This window comes from Periplaneta americana, chromosome 7, assembly GCF_040183065.1.
Source record: "Periplaneta americana isolate PAMFEO1 chromosome 7, P.americana_PAMFEO1_priV1, whole genome shotgun sequence".
NCBI lineage: Eukaryota > Metazoa > Arthropoda > Insecta > Blattodea > Blattidae > Periplaneta > Periplaneta americana.
The window spans coordinates 13,913,909-13,933,981 of NC_091123.1; the positions used below are offsets into that span (position 1 = coordinate 13,913,909).

The window sequence follows — 20,073 nt, forward strand, 5'->3', positions numbered from 1 at the left end:
GTACTGTCAGTAGCCATGCGAGTAGAGCAACAAGTTAATATTAGGAGATTCAGTATATCTCCGCAGTGAATATGAAGGGAAGGCATATGTCACTGTTGATAGAGATTCGTCCATCGGATTGGGACGTTAAGCCTAGCGGCTCTCTTGTTGCTATTCGACAGGAGTAGGCACGTGCCGACACCGGGTTTCCCCTTCTCCCTTCCTCATCTTAATCATCATCCTCACCCATTCCCTACACTACACTTACACGAACACGTAACATACACTCACCCTAGTACACGACATAACTCCACAGATACACATCATGCATAACGTGGCCCGCTGAAGTGGTGTGCAATTTGAAAATGGGTCACAGTCCTGCCACCTATCCGCAGTGTGCGGAACTCGAATCAGGCAAAGTGAAGTGGGTAGGCATTAGACACACACACACACACACACATATTCCGAAATTAAAAGACAAGGAAACTGAGCAACATGCATAGTGTTCTGCCCAAGGACAGGTCTTTCACTGCAAACTCAGCATTCTCCAGTCTTTACTATTTTTTGCCTCCCTCTTAGTCTCCGCGTATGATCCATATATCTCAATGTCATCTATCTTATATCTTCTGCTCCGAACTCTTCTCCCGTTCACCATTCCTTCCAGTACATCCTTCAGTAGGCAGTTTCTTCTCAGCCAGTGACCCAACCAATTTCTTTTCCTCTTTCTGATAGTTTCAGCATCATTCTTTCTTCACCCACTCTTTCCAACACAGCTTCGTTTCTTATTCTGTCTGTCCACTTCATACGCTCCATTCTTCTCCACATCCACATTTCAAATGCTTCTTGGCTGGGCCACTGACTGAGATAAAACTGCCTACTGAAGGGTGCACTGAAAGGAATGGTAAACGGGAGAAGAGTTCGGGGCAGAAGAAGATATCAGATGATAGACTACATTAAGATATGTGGATCATATGCGGAGACGAAGAGGGAGGAAGAAAATATGAAAGATTGGAGATTGCTGTGTTTGCATTGAAAAACCTGTCTTTGGGCAGGAAACTATGAGTGAGTGAATGAATGAATCATTTTTACACCCGGAGTTTTAATTTATTATATAGAACATTTTATAAAACTTTGTAAAATCAGGAAACTAAAAAATTGCGTAACAAGTGGAAAATTTTCAGGAAAAATTTTAATTGTAATACCATTACCTATAATTTATTATAAAACTTAGCAAACTAAAAAAAAAAAAACTGCGTGATAAGGAAAATATTTCCAGGATAATGTATAATTATATCACAAAAATACTTTCTAAACTTTAGCCATATCAACATTATTTAAAAGTTGCTTAATATAGGGAACATTTGCAGGGAAATTTACAATAAAATTTATATCAGTACCTACAATTTTATGAACCTTAGCAAAGTCAATAAGGTAACAAATTCCTGAATAATTGAAAAATGTGTAACTATATCATTACTTACAATTTATTATGAAATTTAACAAAATCTAGGAGCTCAGAAAAATTGCGTAATAAATTAAACATTTTCAATAAAATGTATAATAATAAAAGGTAAAGGTATCCCCGTAACATGCCATGAAGGCATTTGGGGGGCACGGAGGTAGAGCCCCATGCTTTCCATGACCTCGGCACTGGAATGAGGTGGTGTGGTCGGCACCACGCTCTGGCCGCCTTTTACCCCCGGGAAAGACCCGGTACTCAATTTTATGGAGGCTGAGTGAACCTCGGGGCCGTTCTGAAAGTTTGGCAACGAGAAAAAATCCTGTCACCACCTGGGATCGAACCCCGGACCTTCCAGTCCGTAGCTGCTCTAGCAACTGAGCTACCCGGCCGCCAAAATGTATAATAATATCGGTAAAATTATAAAACGTATAAAAATGAAATTAAAATAGTTGCTTAATAAGGGGAAATTTTCCTATTTAAAATAATATGGAAAATGTTCATATGTACGTGGCATAATGTCCGACACAGACCTCTCATATTCTCTTTCCTCGCAAAGGTGGATTTTATCGCCCTTAAATCCATCACTCTTGGCCAGGTTCGAACTCAGGAATGTCGTAGGATCCCTCAGGAATGTCGTGGGATCTGTCGATTAGCATTGTAACCGTAAGACCACCGAGGACGACCAGTTTCTTTGGAAACGAAGCAGAGTATGGCAGCCTTCATTATGCTTCATGTTATATCAGTAATCCATAAGTTGGAAACCGACTGAAAGCGAAAAAGAATTAAAGGTTGAAAATCATTAACATAGCTTCTTTAAGAACTAAAGTGTCCACGCTGTGGAGTAACGGTTAGCATATCTGACCGGGTTCAAATCCCGGTTGGGATAAGTTACTTGGTTGATGTTGTTTCAGGAGTTTTCCTTCAACCAATTAAGAGCAAATGCTGGATAACTTTTGGCGCTGGACTTTGGACTCATTTCGCTGGCATTATCACCTTCATAATACTAAGGTTAGATAAAAAATAATGGCAACAGTTCGATATTTCTGACATGGCTTTATTCACAGGTGTACAACATTTACGTACCTTCTATTTAGTCACCCCTCTTATTTATTACCTTTTGCCAAATGTTTGGAAGGCGTCGTACACCATCAGCGCGTCCATCTTTGTTGATGTTCCGTATTGACCGCCCTAAAGCACGGATAAGTTCATCTCTGGTATTGTACCGGGTCCCTCGCAGTGGTTCTTTCACTTTGGTGAAAAGATCGTAATCGCATGGATCATATGGGGTGAGTACGGTGGATCCAACAGGGAAGCAAGGAGTTGAATTGTGTTGTCCTCCACGCGGGGTCGTCCTGTACGGAGGTTGTCCTGAACGGCATTCCTGCCTTCCCGGAACGCTTTAACGCATCGTGCCACTGTGATATATGGCAACGCTGCATCGGCATATGCTTCATGCAGTCCCTGAAAACATTCTTGTGCACTACGACCTCGTGTCACTTCAATTTTGATCCAGGAACGTTGCTCTAGTTTTGTAAACGTGGTCTTAGGGCGCTCGCACTATCCCTATGAAAGTCAACGTTCTACACACTGCAGACAGAGTACTGTCGCCGCTGGCTGCACTGACTCATCTAACAACCCTTGTTCATGTCCACACAGCTGGGAACTCTCGAACGCACCATCGTCACGTGATAGCAGTGTTGCCATTACTTTTTATCCAACCTATGTATCATTCAGACGCTGCGCTAGACAGCCATAGCAGTTGATAAAACGTCGTAAAATATTCCAGAGCCACCGGCGCAACTCATGCAGTAGCGCGTTGGCTGTTGGTCCGGAGTTGCGTTCGGGCATGGGTTCGATTCCCGCTTGGATTGATTACCGGGGTTTGGTTTTTCCCGATATTTCCTCAACCGTAAGGCGAATGTCAGGTAATCTATGGCGAATCCTCGGCCTCATAACTCGCTATCACCAATTCCATCAACGCTAAATAAAGGAGTAGTTGATACAGTGTCGTTAAATAACCAAGTAAAAAAATCAATTAATAATACAGGATCCCGTATCATAGTTGTACGGTACATGAAATATCCCTATCGCTGAATAAAGTCTCCGCTCGGATGCTGCTTATTGTAGCTATTACTTTCAACCGTCGTCAATACTTCCTCAGAGGACAGCGAGTGCTATATAAGGAAGAAACTGAATCTCATTACTGTGGAACTCCACATTTGCAAAGGAAATGGAAGAAACTGGTAATAAGAAACATCGGAAATGAGGGCATCGAAACATAATTCAGCATGCTGAGCATGTAGTGGGTTATGTCAGCATTACGTACAGCTGGTTGATAGGTGTGGTGCTACAGTTGGACCAACATATCGTGACTGCTTGAACTGACAGCAACATTTGTAAATAGTTTCTCTGCTACTACTCCCAACACTTAACAGACTGGGCGAACCGCCTGTTACAAACAAATCCATAGCAAATCATTACAACTTATTTTCGGTCTTTATACGAGATGTGGTCTGGTCTAGTCTGGTCGGTGAACTCGAGGTTCGCGGGTCTAAACCGACCGACAGAGTTATTTATGTTTTAAAGGGCCATAAAAACCAGTTTACAGTGTCGGAGGAATAGTTCAAGAGAATTCATTAAAAACACGTGAATTGTTTCCATGTTTTAACTTTATTACTTTAGAAAAATACTAAATTACAATAACTCATTTTTGTGGCGTCTGTCAATACAAGTCATATATGAGGAATACATGGAGGAATAGTTCAAGAGAATTCATTAAAAACACGTAAATTGTTTCCATGTTTTAACTTTATTCCTTTAGAAAAATACTAAATTACAACAACTCATTTTTGTGGCGTCTGTCAATACAAGTCGTATATGAGGAATACATGGAGGAATAGTTCAAGAGAATTCATTAAAAACACTTAAATTGTTTCCATATTTTAACTTTATTCCTTTAGAAAAATACTAAATTACAATAACTCATTTTTGTGGCGTCTGTCAATACAAGTCATATATGGAATACAAGAAGGAATAGTTCAAGAGAATTCATTAAAAACACCTAAATTGTTTCCATATTTTAACTTTATTCCTTTAGAAAAATACTAAATTACAATAACTCATTTTTGTGGCGTCTGTCAATACAAGTCATATCTGAGGAATACAAGAAGGAATAATTCAAGAGAATTCATTAAAAACACTTAAATTGTTTCCATATTTTAACTTTATTCCTTTAGAAAAATACTAAATTACAATAACTCATTTTTGTGGCGTCTGTCAGTACAAGTCACATATGAGGAATACAAGAAGAACAAGGAGAGGGAGTTGAATTTTTGTGATGGTCTATTTCCAAGTTACCCCTTGACTGACGTAGTGTGGAGAAAGACATAGTTCTGCGTCAAAAATGCATTTTTGTTCTGCGCTTAACCCTTTGAGTGCCAGTCACGATTACATCGTAATTTTAAAATTTTGCTAGAAATGCCGGTCACGATCTAATCGTGATATAGTTTACATTTTGCTGTTATTCTCCAGACGACAAAGACCACTGTAGTGTTGTCCGAGAGCGTAGAGTAACGTTCAGTGGAGCGGTTCACTTATGTAAATTTACTTGGCATTTTTCACATAATACTATGCAAAGGGGGTCGTCACGAAAAGGGTTAAACCTTAAAAAATTCAATTCTGTTCGAGTCGTTTGAGGTACAAGATTTTTCCTTTAGGAAAATCTTCCGTTTCTCAGACAAAGTAGATTAGAGTTGTTACCAGAAAGTTGGTGTAAGACTAGTAGGCAAATGATTTAATTTTAGGGGTGGTCTTAAACGTTTCTCCGATACTGTATTTACGCAACGTAACAATCCCTTCTTACCTATCTTTAAGAAGGGGGACAGGACTAACTGTAGTAACTTTCGAGGAATATCACTTTTGTTGACGTCGTACAAAATTCTGTCCAATATTCTTTTGAGAAGATTAACTCCATATGTAGATGAAATTATTCGGGATCATCAGTGTGGTTTTAGGCGTAATAGATAACTATTGATCAGATATTTTGTATTCGATAGATAATGAAGAAAAAATGAGAGTATAAGGGTACAGTACATCAGTTATTCATAGATTTCAAAAAGGCATATGACTCGGTTAAGAGAGAAGTTTTGTATGATATTCTTATCGAATTTGGTATTCCCAAGAAACTAGTTCGATTAATTAAAATGTGTCTCAGTTAAACGTACAGCAGAGTCCGTATAGGCCAGTTTCTGTCAGATGCGTTTCCAATTCACTGTGGGCTAAAGCAAGGAGATGCATTATCACCTTTACTTTTTAACTTTCCTCTGGAGTATGCCATTAGGAAAGTCCAGGACAACAGAGAGGGTTTGGAATTGAACGCTTTACATCAGTTGCTTGTCTATGCGGATGACGTGAATATGTTAGGAGAAAATCCACAAACGATTAGAGAAAACACGGGAATTTTACTGGAAGCAAGTAAAGAGATAGGTTTGGAAGTAAATCCCGAAAAGAAAAAGTATATGATTATGTCTCGTGACGAGAATATTGTACGAAATGGAAATATAAAAATTGGAAATTTATCTTTTGAAGAGGTGGAGAAGTTGAAATATGTGGGAGCAACAGTAACAAATATAAATGATACTCGGGAGGAAATTAAACGCAGAATAAATATGGGAAATGCGTGTTATTATTCGGTTGAGAAGCTCTTATCATCCAGTCTGCTGTCGAAAAATCTGAAAGTTAGAATTTATAAAACAGTTATATTACCGGTTGTTCTGTATGGTTGTGAAACTTGGACTCTCACTTTGAGAGAGGAACAGAGATTAAGGGTGAATAATTTCAAGGGAAAAATTGTTCCGGGGCCGGGTATCGATTCCGGGACCTCTGGTTGAACGTACCAGCGCTCTGCCAACTGAGCTACCCGGGAACTCAACCCGGCCCCGGAACAATTTTTCCCTTGAAATTATTCAAATCTGCTTTACAGGGAGCTTTACCTGAAAGACTAGATTTGCATAGAGATTAAGGGTGTTTGAGAATAAGGTGGCTAGGAAAATATTTGGGGCTAAGAGGGATGAAGTTACAGGAGAATGTAGAAAGTTACACAACACAGAACTGCACGCATTGTATTCTTCACCTGACATAATTAGGAACATTAAATCCAGACGTTTGAGATGGGCAGGGCATGTAGCACGTATGGGCGAATCCAGAAATGCTTATAGAGTGTTAGTTGGGAGGCCGGAGGGAAAAAAACCTTTAGGGAGGCCGAGACGTAGATTGGAAGATAATATTAAACTGGATTTGAGGGAGGTGGGATATGATGATAGAGACTGGATTAATCTTGCTCAGGATAGGGACCAATGGCGGGCTTATGTGAGGGCGGCAATGAACCCCCGGGTTCCTTAAAAGCCAGTAAGTAAGTATGGTGTATTCTCACAGTAATCATTCTGATCCTGCTGGCCCTTCACACGTCGTTAAATAAAATATTACTCATCTTAGCTAAGGTCTTGGTGACCATAACTGGAGGTGTTAGCAGCAGGACTGAATAACGCAGAATCCCGAGGCTAATATCAAAATGTCGTCGACGAAAGTTGAAGGTTGACAATCTCCACTTCATTGAAGTCCATTCAATAGCGTACGCCGAGAAAGTTGGCCGTGCAGCATGTCACCGGCTATCGGCTGCCAGACATTTCTCATGTGTGTCGCTCGCACCTTGACCCAGTCTGCGCTCCGGGCCTTCGAATTGTCGGTGGAGAACACTTCTTCACGTCCGAGCCAGATTGTGGTCAGAGGGTAATGCACGTGCAGACGGACGGAACGCTGTTGGAATGCAAGATCATATTTCTTTCTTTTTCTCTTTCTTCAAACCCTTAGTCTTCTACCCCTTCTCTCTTTCCTTCTCTATTCGACCTCTTCCCAATATTTCTTCAAATCCAATCTTTCTCTCTTTCTTTCATTCTTTGTTCCTTCCTTTCTTTTTCCTTTTTTTACTTTCTCTTTTTTTTTCAACCCCTTCTATAGAGGATTTCACATTAACAAAAAATACTGAGTAGTTACCATAGAAACGCCTACCTACCACATAGCTTCTACAATGTACTAGGGAAGGCCCATAAAACGATTTTTTTTTCTTAACGTGGAATGCTCTAATGCGTGTTCAGTTCAAAGTGTGTCATGGCTCGCTGTATGTCGTCATGTGGCTAACCGATGAGCCTAGAGAATTCAATCTTCCTACACTTCCGCAGAGGCGTATTACCTATGTGCCAGAGAAGTTGCCTGGCAAGCACGGCGTTTATTCTGAAGACTACTTACCGATACGTACCGTAATGCCGGTAGTGGCAGGAATGTGAACTGTTTGGAAACACGTACTGAGGTGAGTTTTTTCTTACTGTCGGGATATAGGGAGAGGGTTAAGACGATTACTTACGTATTTGTTGACATTAACTTGGACGGTCAACATGGACACGGAGCATTTGATGTGTGTTGTGGAATAATGCCGTACGCAGCCGTTGATAACAAATACCCTGGGTACGAGCAAAACACAGTTCAAAAGAGGTTATGGTAGCACACAGACCGTACAGACCGCCATCTGTTGCTACGACGTTCAAGTTATACCGTACACGTTCTCAAGTTCAGATTGAACGCCTTGATTAATAGGCAACTTCTCTGACATAAAAGCTGAAACTCGCTTCAAATCGCTGACTCACAACAGTGACGTCATGACACACTTTGAAATGAACACCCAGTATATCTTTCTCCAAGCCCTTCTCTGTCTTATCTCTTCAACCCCTCCTCTGTCTTTCTTCAACCCCTTTTTTTATTGTTTTCTTAAACCTTTTTCCTCTCTTCCGTCAACCCTTCTCTCCCTTCAACCCTTTCTTTCACCCCTCTTTTACTCTCTTCAACCCCGTCTCTCTCTTTGTTCAACCCTCTCTCTCTGTTCCTTACTTTCTTCAACCTTTCTCCCTCTTTCTCTTTTTCTCTCTTTCTCAACCTCTTTTTTCTCTTTGTTCAATTATTTATTTCTCTTCAACCCTTTTCTTTATTTTTCTTTCTTTTTTTTCTTCACCCTTTCTTCAGCTTTTTTTCTGCGATTCTCTCATTTTTCTACTTGCTCTCTTCCTCTATCTCTTTCTTTCCTTTTATATTTCTTTGTCTCCTTTTTTCTCTTTCACCTGCTATCTTTCATACTCTTTTCTCTTCTTTTTCATCTCCTTCCTCTTTATTTACTTCCTCTCCCTTTATTATCTCATCCCCCTTTGATCTGTTTCTCTTTCTTATATTTGCTCTTCTATATTTACTTAGTTCTTCGTTTATCTCTCTTAGTTTGTTTCTCTTTCTGTTCTTTCGCTTGTCCTTTGTTTTTCTTTTCTGTTTTTCTTTTCTTTTTTCTCACAATTTTTCTTTTCATTTTCTTCCTCTTTCTCGCCTTGTCTGTGTTTCTGTCTGTAGTTCTTCCTTTTCTTGCTTTTTTTAATCCCTCTTCTTCACTTTCCTTTTCTTTTTCCTATTTTTATCTTGTCTACTGCGTTTCTCTTGCTTCCATCTTTCCTCTGTTTTCTGCCTATTTTTCTGTCAGCTCTTTTTAGTTTTCCTTTCTCGTTGACTGTCTTTCATCCTTTCTCTTTACCTGTGTCTTCCGTCTCGCTCTTCTCTTTTTCTCTCGTTTCTTTTACTTTGTCATACGATATTTTCACGGAAGTAGGGGAGAGTCGGGTAGTATCGGACATCGGGTAATATCGGACAGTGAGTTTCTTTCATCTACCACACGATGATAGTACCTGATTGACATGGTTACGTTTCTGTAATGTCGCATAGAGAAACGTAACCATGTCATTCACGTACTACCATATGGTGGTAGATGAAAGAAACGCACTGTCCGATATTACCCGATGTCCGATACTACCCGACTCTCCCCTATAACTTACGTTCCCAATATCTTTGAAGTTGTAGTAATTTTCGGCATGTTATCTGTCTATCTATGTCTTTATCCGGGAATTATGCATAAAATATGAGAGTTTATGGCGTTGTAGTACTTCAAATAAAACAATTTTATTTCTGGTATTTCTATCTGACTCAGTAGATCGATTTCTCAGTAAAGCGACGGATTTTGTTCGTATTCAGTTTCAACGAGTCAACCCAACCGGGAATAATCCACATGCAATATAATCATGTAATTTAGGCCTATAAATCTTTACTGGACGTGTTTATTAAGGAATAATGCAAGATTTCGATCTTTTTAAGGTTTGTGTTTCTTACAGAATATCATGCGAAGAACAAAATGGCACAGATAGTCTTGACTCCGAAAACGCTCTTGTGTGAGTTTGTTTACACAGTTAAGACCTTTTCTGTAAAAATTTAACTCTTATCTACAAATTTATGACCGCACTTGTAAACTTCTTCAAACAGAGGCGTTGGGTGTTAGGCATCCCTACACGAATTACTCTGTAAAATTAACCAGAAACTTACCTGTTACGGAGATACAGCCATATATTAATACTTTGTTTTAACTGCTTTCACAGACATGTCGCAAATATGTTCTGAGAATGTGTATTTTTTCCTTGTCACAGACAGGTTCACCAGAAATCGTTTATATATGTAATTGCAAACGATTGTTAAGATAGGGATAAGATTTTTTTGGGTATTTGTACTGTATTACAGTTATAGAAACGAAGCTATGTTTCGGCTCCATCAGGGAATGAGGCAACCTATTTGTTGGCTCCATTACAAAGAGCTTGATCTATTAAATACGTTGAGTAAAATTTGTTAATCCTTCTGGCAATGGTGAGGAGAAACGAAAACCCCGAGGATCCTGAGCATCCACTTTGTCACTACAAATTCCATCCTGACCCAAACGGGAATCGAATCTGAGTCGCCACGTTGAAAGGTAGAGTGACTATTCGACATGGAAAGACCATCAAGAGTTATTAGTAACTTGGTATATGAATGCGCTTTTCTGAGGAAGGTGTCAGAAATGTGTTTCTATGGCGACCCAATGTCATGAAGAGCGATGGGTTAGTTGCAGAAACGTTCACTGGCACAGATACGAGTATATCAGATGAGTCTGGTCTCCAAGGCAAGTCGATACTCAAAACCTCCCACTGTCCTGAACATCATGCGTAATGATAGTCTCAAATCATACCTGATTTTTACCTCGCCGGGTCCTTGTTCATTTTGTTTGAAAGTAGAAGCACAAGTAGGAATTTCTTTGCATACTAGATTTACGAAGTATTTAAGTATTTGCGTAGTATGTAATTTGAGAAATTGCATGCACTCCGTAAACCTTTTAATATTACAAGCTGTTTCAGTATACCAATACCTATTGAAGTGAAATTGAAATCTTAGTGAATAGTAGTTAGAGGAAAAAGGGGGTTTGAAAGGCATATATAAATTTAGATATATTACGATTAATGATCAAATAGAGAATAGCAAACGAAATGTAGGAGAAATACTGAAAGGGAGATTGAACAAGTAATAATAAAAAAAAGTACATAGTTTAATTGGTAGAAGTTGTGTAGACATGTACTGCAAATATGTGTTAATGTAAGTGTTAATGGTGGCACCGGATACAGAAATGTGAGGTACACCATTACATGTAAAGAAGTGCTGTGACCAAATATATCAAATATCAAATATCAAATACCAATACCTATTATGTGTATTTAACCAACATTTTTAGACGGGATTAGATATCATACTCCATTGAATTATAAACTGTCTTATGTACAACCCATAAAACGGAAGTTTATTTCATTTTATGTATTTATTTATTTGTCTATTTATTTATTTAATTAGGTTATTTTACGACGCTTTAACAACATCTTGGGTTATTTAGCGTCTGAATAAGTTGAAGGTGATAATGCCGGTGAAATGAGTCCGGGGTCCAGCACCGGAAGTTACCCTGCATTTGCTCATATTGGGTTGAGGGAAAACCTCGGAAAAAACCTCAACCAGATAACTTGCCCATTGACATTTAATTACGTCGTCCACCTCACTACGTACGAGGAATTGACTCCCATGAAAAGCCAACACCTTGTTCTCCTTGTATTTCACCTTGTCCTTATATTCTTCTTCTCGACTTCCCTTCGTACTGTTTGTATTTCCCACATATTCCAATTTCCCTTATTACTTTATCTTAGTATTTCCCTCATTTTCCTAGTAGTCTCCTTGCTCACCATGTATTCCCTTGTTCTTATTGTATTCCCCCTGTTCTCCTTGTATTCTCCTTCTTCCTGTATTCCTCTTCTCCTTTTCTTCTCCTTGTCCTCTTCGTTTTTTATTCTACTTGTATTATCCTTGCTTTCCTTGAATTCCCCTGTTCTCTTTGTTCTCTCTGTATTTCTCTTGTCCTCCTTTTCTTCCCCTTATCCTCGTTTTCTTGTTCTCCTTTTCTTCGCCTTGTGCTTTTCGTTTTCATGTTCTACTTGTATTCCCCTTGCTCTTCTTATATTCCCTTTGTTCTCGTTATATTCTCCTTGTTCTCCTTATATTCCCTTGTTTTCGTTGTCTTCACTTTGTTCTCTTTGTATCCCCTTGTTCATCTTATATTCACTTGTTCTTGTAGTTCCCCATTTCTCCTTGTATCCCCCTTGTTCTCCCCGTATTTCTCTTGTTCTCCTTTTCTTCCCCTTGTCCCTTTCGTTTTCTTGTTCTATTTGCATTACCCTTGCTCTTCTTATATTCCCCTGGTTCTCGTATTCTTCTTTTCTTTTCCTGGTTTTTCTATTCTTGTGTAGTCCTTGTCCTCGCATTCCCATTGTTCTCCTTGTCGTTCCCTTGTTCTCCTTCACCTTATCAAGCTATCATCTGCTCTGACTATGCTATTTAATCAGCAACACACCAGCTACTCTCTCAGTGAAGCCGCAGAACAATCTGCCATGTGCGCCTGAGGATATATACTATCCGCCACGAAGATAAGTCAGAGAAGTTTCCTAAATGGCACGGCAGCGATAGGCAATGTTCGTTTTATTTTTTACTCGTTTTTTTTTTTTTTTTCAGCATTTGTATGGAGACCTACTTTATGTATATATTACTACTTTTAAAATTTTCAGTAACTGTGTAAATTCATCCTTTGCTTTTCCATTGAGGATGCGTGAACTTTTTGCAGTACTTTTCCCCAAAACGAGATTAAAATGTAGTGGTGACCAACAAATATTAGGCAGGTCCGGAAATGTACGAGACTTAAAGCATACAGCAGTCTTTACTTGTTAATATTTAACAAGATCAAGTACTGGAGAGATGATTTTGTTTAGGAAAATAGCTGGATATACTTTGTTAGGCCATAAAAGAAGTAAAGACATTTTACAAGAATTGTAAATTATATCTATTTTTTAAAGAAACGGAAATTACAAGCAGGACTGGATACAATTAGGGTGACCATACGTCCTGATTAAACGAGATTGCCCTGTTTTGAGGGCACATCAATTTGTCCCACTCAATTTTGTTATAAAATTAACTTCTGTCTCGATTTATGACAACATGTAAAAACCTGATAATTTTATTTATTTTAATGTAAACAGTTGTTAAATAGTATGATAGACTAACTTTTCCACATTTTCTTGGATGTTGCTAAAAGAGCCCCAAATTGGTCAGTATTTGAGAACTGTGTTAAATTGTTGGAAGATAAAGATGTATATGATGGTTTGTTACTTAAATAATTTATTAATTTCATATCATTTGTGCAAAATAACATTGGAACTATTATCTATCCAAACCAAGAACCATACTAATGTATCGCTACGTCTTGGTAAACAGAAAATATCAAGTACACATTAATGCATACGTTTATTTTAATCTAGCATAATAGTTATTTACATTGCTGTGATTTAAATTAACGTAATATGTGTAAAAATGTTAGTTATACTGCAATATTTACGGGACTATATTTTATAGCGTATATTGGCTTTGGCTTTCAACCAATCGCAGATCAGTCAGTGACGTCAGACTGTTTTGGACTAGTACGATTCTTGGCTTGGATAGACATTAGCAGGAAGCACATGGATGAGCTAATGGCTAATGATTTTCTTTTTTTTTTTTTTTTAATTCTTGGCACACTGATGACTATCTCACAAGCAAACATTCTCATGAGGGTAGATCAAAAAAGTTTTTCTTTTGTTCCACAATGTTAATAAGGCCAAAACAAGTGCGTATACAGATTTTGGCCACTCGAGCACAATTACGAAGGCCATAAAATAAGGTTGTCTGGGGCCGTTTACAGAAATAAAACACAATTTCATTGGAAAAATTTATTGGAACAGATATAAAAATTGTTGAGCTATTTTTCAACATATTTCCCCACCGGAACCGATATATTTGTCATACCATGGAATCAACAGAGAGGTACAGACGGCTACCACACACTGGTTTCGATCTCAGGCGGCTGACTTCTACGACACAGGGATACAAAAGTTGATCCCACTATATAACAGATGTCTCAATTCCGGTGGAAAATATGTTGAAAAAATAGCTCAATAATTGCTGTATCTGTTCCAATAAATATTTCCATGAAATTGTGTTTTTTTTTCTGGAAACGGCGGCGCCAGAAAAACTTATTTTTGCGGTCCTCGTAATTGTGCTCGAGTGGCCAAAATTTGTATAAGCACTTGTTTTGACATTAACTTGGTGGAAGTAAAAATAACCTTCCCATCTGTCCCATGAAAATGTTTGCTTGTCAGTGAATCCCTAAACGGAGTCCATTGCCAATAAAGAGAGAATTTTTAGTCTTTTTAGAGTGAACGGATGAGAGGAACAAGTTCAGCTTCAGGAAGTTTAGCTGTACTGAATTCTATAGTTATTTACTTGATAGACCTGATTTCATCATCCGCCTTCCAAATATTAGCCCAAAAATGGCCTATTTCAGTCTCAGTCCAGCGCTCCAAAGGTCAACCCACACTTCTCTTTTGCACGATCGTGTTTTTTTCTTGTATTTACAGCTATTGTTGTTAGGCCTTGAAAGTTAGAATTCCCACACAGAAACTTGTTGCTATGGAAACCATTCTTCATAACATAAAACTATACTGAAATAGACCCATTACAGTAGGCCTACACTTGTTACTTAGTTAACATTACAGTGCAGTTTTGCGAATACTTTGAAATAGGCTAATATTGCTCTAAATTTTGAATGCAAAATATATTGTATTTGCAATTTCAAAAATATGATCGTGCAAAAAATGTTGTACAATACACGTTTGTGGAGTGCATTAAAAAATCTCGGAAACTGAAAAACGAGCAGAACGAGTTTTTCAAACTTTTCATCGATTTTGTAAAAGCACTTTACAACCTTGTATCGTGGTTGGTAACGTAATAGTTGCAGAGGAATCCTGGTGGAAGACGTCCTCAAAACATGTTGTGTCCAGTTATTACGATAATTTTTAATTTGTTCCAAAATAGTTGCACTTTAGATTAGATTAGATTAGATTAGATTAGATTAGATTAGATTTATTTATTTAACCTGGTAGAGATAAGGCCGTCAGGCCTTCTCTGCCCCTCTACCAGGGGATAAAATGTTTGTATTGAGTTTCTGATCTAAACGGGTAGCCAGCTGTACGACGCATAAATCTCATTTCCGTTGCCGTAATCCCTCTTAATATCCTTTACAAATAGTCCATGTTTCACTGCCGTATGAAAGCGCAGGTCTGGCTAATGTCTTACAAATTCTTAATCTGACATTAAATGCAGTAGTGGCTTCAAACAAATATGACTGGAGTTATGAACCGAAGTAAATCTTTGACATACTAACACAGGTTATGTTTTGCCACAGTTCTTTGCCCATGTATATTATCTAGTTCTTCTCATAAGTAAGATTGCTTTTTTTAAATTCGGTGTAATATTTGAAATATCTTGGAGCAACAGTATAGTAATATACGTTACAAGAGCGGTATGTTGACGTTTTCATGGTCGAGGAAAAGATTGAAAAAGCGAAACGTAGTTGAGCTTTTTTAATTTCCGAGAACATGAAAACAAACATACCGCTCGTGTATCGTACATTATTTTGTGCGAAGATCGTTTATTACATACCTGAAAGACGAATTTCTAATTAGTTGCAATGAAATCTTCATGTTGGTTTCTGTTTAATGACGCCAACTTCGGAACACCAAAATATCTTTCTTCAACATTGTTGCTGTAAAATGTTTTCTGTGTTTATTTTATACTCCAGCAGGCCGTGATATACGTCTGTCTTTTTTTTCCCCCCCAGTCTATAAATGCGAACTTAAAACAAACGGTAAGGTTATGTAATGATTTATTTTTCATTTTAATATTTTAACAATATTATTTATATACCATATTGCAGTAATAACATCGGCATCTGGAATCTCGTTGATTTTTTCACGGCTTCCTTAATGTTACTTGTATCAGGAATGCAATAAGTTTCGTGGAGTAGTAGACTTTACTTAATTTTTGCAAATATTTAAAAACAATAATTAACATTGCAATTTAGGTGAAATTGCAGTGGTAAGTTTCCAATTTATAATTATTACTGTGTTAAACGTCTCTAAAAATAATATGTTAAAAGCCTAAAGCAGTAAAATGAATGTCGCGCTTAAGCGGTAAGAAGAGGGAAATTGTTATGTGTGTTAGGTTGGGAATACTGAATGTGGTATTTCACACTTACCGCGTATTGGTTCTGTGCGGAAAACAAGCAAATACGCACGATCTCGCACAAACAAATATAAATGACACTTGGGAGGAAATTAAACGCAGAATAAATATGGGAAATGCCTGTTATTATTCGGTTGAGAAGCTTTTGTTATCTAGTCTACTGTCAAAAAATCTGAAAGTTAGAATTTATAAAACAGTTATATTACCGGTTGTTCTGCATGGTTGTGAACATAGGTTAAGGGTGTTTGAGAATAAGGTGCTTAGGAAAATATTAGGGGCTAAGAGGGATGAAGTTACAGGGGAATGGAGAAAGTTAAACAGCGCAGATCTGCACGCATTGTATTCTTCACCTGACATAATTAGGAACATTAAATCCAGACGTTTGAGATGGGCTGGGCATGTAGCACGTATGGGCGAATCCAGAAATGCATATAGAGTGTTAGTTGGGAGACCGGAGGGAAAAAGACCTTTGGGGAGGCCAAGACGTAGATGGGAGGATAATATTAAAATGGATTTGAGGGAGGAGGGATATGATGATAGAGACTGGATTAATCTTGCACAGGATAGGGACCGATGGCGGGCTTAAGTGAGGGCAGCAATGAACCTGCGTGTTCTTTAAAAGCCATTTGTAAGTAAGTAAGCAATATTTTAACGATTTTCTCTACTTGGGTAGGGTAAGTCCGGGATAGATGGCCATAGTTGTTTCAATGCCCATTAATTTCATAATTATGTCTGTGCGTTCTAAAACAAACTCCTGCAAGATATTTTTGAAGGAGGTATATTACAGGTGTCCTCTTTTGACTGATGCAATTATAGTTAGCCTAGATACAGCATATGCAGTAAAATTTCGTTACAACGAACTCCAGTATAACGAAATATTTAGTATTACGAAATTATTTTCTCTCCTCTGCTCCTTAATATTGAAATATTTAAAGTTAACGAATTTCGTTTTTACTAAAAAAAAAAATCAGTATATAGCGGAATAAAAAATTTCGTTCTCTTAGCGAAAAAGTGTTTTTTACGAAGATTATTTGAAATATAAGATACATTTTTTATAGCAAGTATGGATATAGTTTATATTATAATAATGGGCTTATTGCAATCGCATAGTGACCACGTGATCATTAAATATCTAGCTTATGTAGTTATGTCTACTAAAAATATAATAGAAAAAATGATTATCATTAGTTTTAATAATTTAACAAAAATATTGGTCTTGTAAACCAAAAATGATGCCGATGTCTGAATTTTGTGTTAGATTTTTCATGTAGCTGTTCCCTTCTTCTCCCCATTTAGTTTCCTTGTACCAATCACAGCTCATTAATCTCACAACATGGCACATCTTGTCATACGAAGTGCTTCATAAAACTTGAATTTCTTATGTCTTTCTTTAAACTTTTTCTCTTCAAATGCAATGCAAGTTCAGTTTTTTTATTTTATTTTATGCTCGACCATGCCGAAATGTAGTAATTATACACCTGGTAGTAGCCCTTTAATGCACCTCATTAAAGTACACCTATTCATTAAAGTTCAGATGTTCAGCCAATGACAAGTTACCTTTGTACCGTTATAAAACCGCAAGTATCGATTATTCTCGGACATGCAATCGAAAAACAATTAGCGAAAAGTCACGGAGGCTGGAAATCCAATACTGTCGCAGAAGGTTATTTTCTGTTACTATAATAATTAGCGTTAATTGTAAATAATATTCAAATAAATTCAATTTGTCATCTCGTTTTACAATTCTAAATCAATTTCCAGGTTATATCAGACTAATGTTCATCGTATTCTCTATCAAGGTCAATGACATTCGGCCTCGGAAAAAATCAATACTTTCGCGTCTGCGCACATCTCACAATTCAGGTCAGTTCGCACATAACCATAACATCACCTAATTTTTAATAATTTCAAGTTAGAAATATGGTCGAGCATAAAAAGTCGTATGAAACTTTCCTATAATGGTAATTAAGACGCTCGTATGAAAATTATGAAACTCGCTTGCGCTCGTTTCATAAACAAACATACTTGCGTCTTAATTACTACCATTATAGACTCGTTGCATAATGTACTATAAGGACATTTTCGAGATCTAAATGCAAAATATGCAGAATTTACAGCATGTCTTTATTTCGTTCAGAAAAATAACTCATTTCGATATAATAAAATTTCATTATAATGAAATAATTTCGGAGATCTGTAGGATTTCGTTATACTGGTATTTTACTGTACTAAAATTTGACAACAAAATATCTCAACAAGTTTTGAATTACCGACAGAAAGAGAAGATTAGAAAGACCTTAAAAGCGCCAGTTTAATTTTGTGTGTTGAAACTGACCATCTAGTCTAGAATAATGATGATGATGATGATGATGATGATGATGATGATTAAATCGATCTTTCTGCCCACACCTGTGGAGTAACGGTTAGAGCGTCTGGCCGCGAAACCAGGTGGCCCGGGTTCGATTCCCGGTCGGGGCAAGTTACCTGGTTGAGGTTTTTTCCGGGGTTTTCCCTCAACCTAATATGAGCAAATGCTGGGTAACTTTCGGTGCTGGACCTCGGACTCATTTCACCGGCATTACCACCTTCATCTCATTCAGACGCTAAATAACCTAAGATGTTGATAAAGCGTCATAAAATAACCTACTAAAATAAAAAAAATCAATCTTTCTAGGCCGGGTTTGAACCCGCGGACCTCGTATTCATTGGCCAGAATAAATCAGTTGGCCAACACAGAACGACAGTAAACTATAAACAGTAGTTGATTCAGAACTGAATAAAATTGTTGCAGAGACGTAAAACGTAGTACAGCGAGAAGGTGTGTGTCGTCTTGACGACATCGGTGTTTAAATTTGGGACTCCTCGCGGCCCCAATTATTGGGTGTCGAGGTCCCTCGGTGAGTTTCTCGCTGTAGGCTGTGATCGTCGTCGGCTTCAAATTTGAAGGAGCGGCGAGGTGTGGCGCACAACAAACACGATAAAACACAAATAACTGTTATTAATCTTGACACACATCGCGACGTGTAATTCGACATTACATTCAAATTAAACGGCAAACAAGGACCAAGGCCGACTGACTCACATATTTTGATATTAAAATTCCTCATTGTGTGGATAACGCAAGCATGGAACAGTTCGCAGCCTGGTGTGAACTTCTTGTTTGTTTGCATTGCGTGATTCAGCACGCTGTGGGATGACTATCATTCTGTTGACTGGATCCTTATTACGTTGTGGACTCGGGATCCATTCCCGACATAGGTAGTTGATCCAGTGGCGTCATTGAGGGATACAAGGGGGCGATTACCCTCTCCGAGTTTAAAATTTTGAAACATGTAATAATTCGGTAGTACAAATAAATATGGGAACTGTACCTTTAATTTGTTATTACTTACTTACTTACAAATGGCTTTTAAGGAACCCGCAGGTTCATTACCGCCCTCACATAAGCCCGCCATCGGTCCCTATCCTGTGCAAGATTAATCCATTCTCTATCATCATATCCCACCTACCTCAAATCCATTTAATATTATCCCCCATCTAGTCTCGGCCTCCCCAAAGGTCTTTTTCCCTCCGGTCTCCCAACTAACACTCTATATGCATTTCTGGATTCGCCCATACGTGCTACACACCCTGCACATCTCAAACGTCTGGATTTAATGTTCCTAATTATGTCAAGTGAAGAATATAATGCGTGCAGTTCTGTGTTGTGTAACTTTCTCCATTTTCATGTAATTCAGCCCTCTTACCCCCAAATATTTTCCTAACAACATTATTCTCAAACACCCTTAATCTCTATTCCTCTCTCAGAGTGAGAGTCCAAGTTTCACAACCATACAGAACAACCGGTAATATAACTGTTTTATAAATTCTAACTTTCAGATTTTTTGACAGCAGACTAGATGGTAAAAGCTTCTCAACCGAATAATAACACGCATTTCCCGTATTTTTTCTGCGTTTAATTTCCTCCCGAGTGTCATTTATATTTGTTACTGTTGCTCCAACATATTTGAATTTTTCAACCTCTTCGAAGGATAAATCTCCAA

General features: G+C 38.0%; 1 protein-coding gene across 1 annotated transcript in view; it reads left to right on the forward strand.

The window, feature by feature from the left end:
• Positions 1–20,073, forward strand: part of barc (RRM1_TatSF1_like and RRM2_TatSF1_like domain-containing protein barc) — a 71,299-nt gene that overhangs the window by 26,238 nt on the left and 24,988 nt on the right. The window lies entirely within an intron of this gene.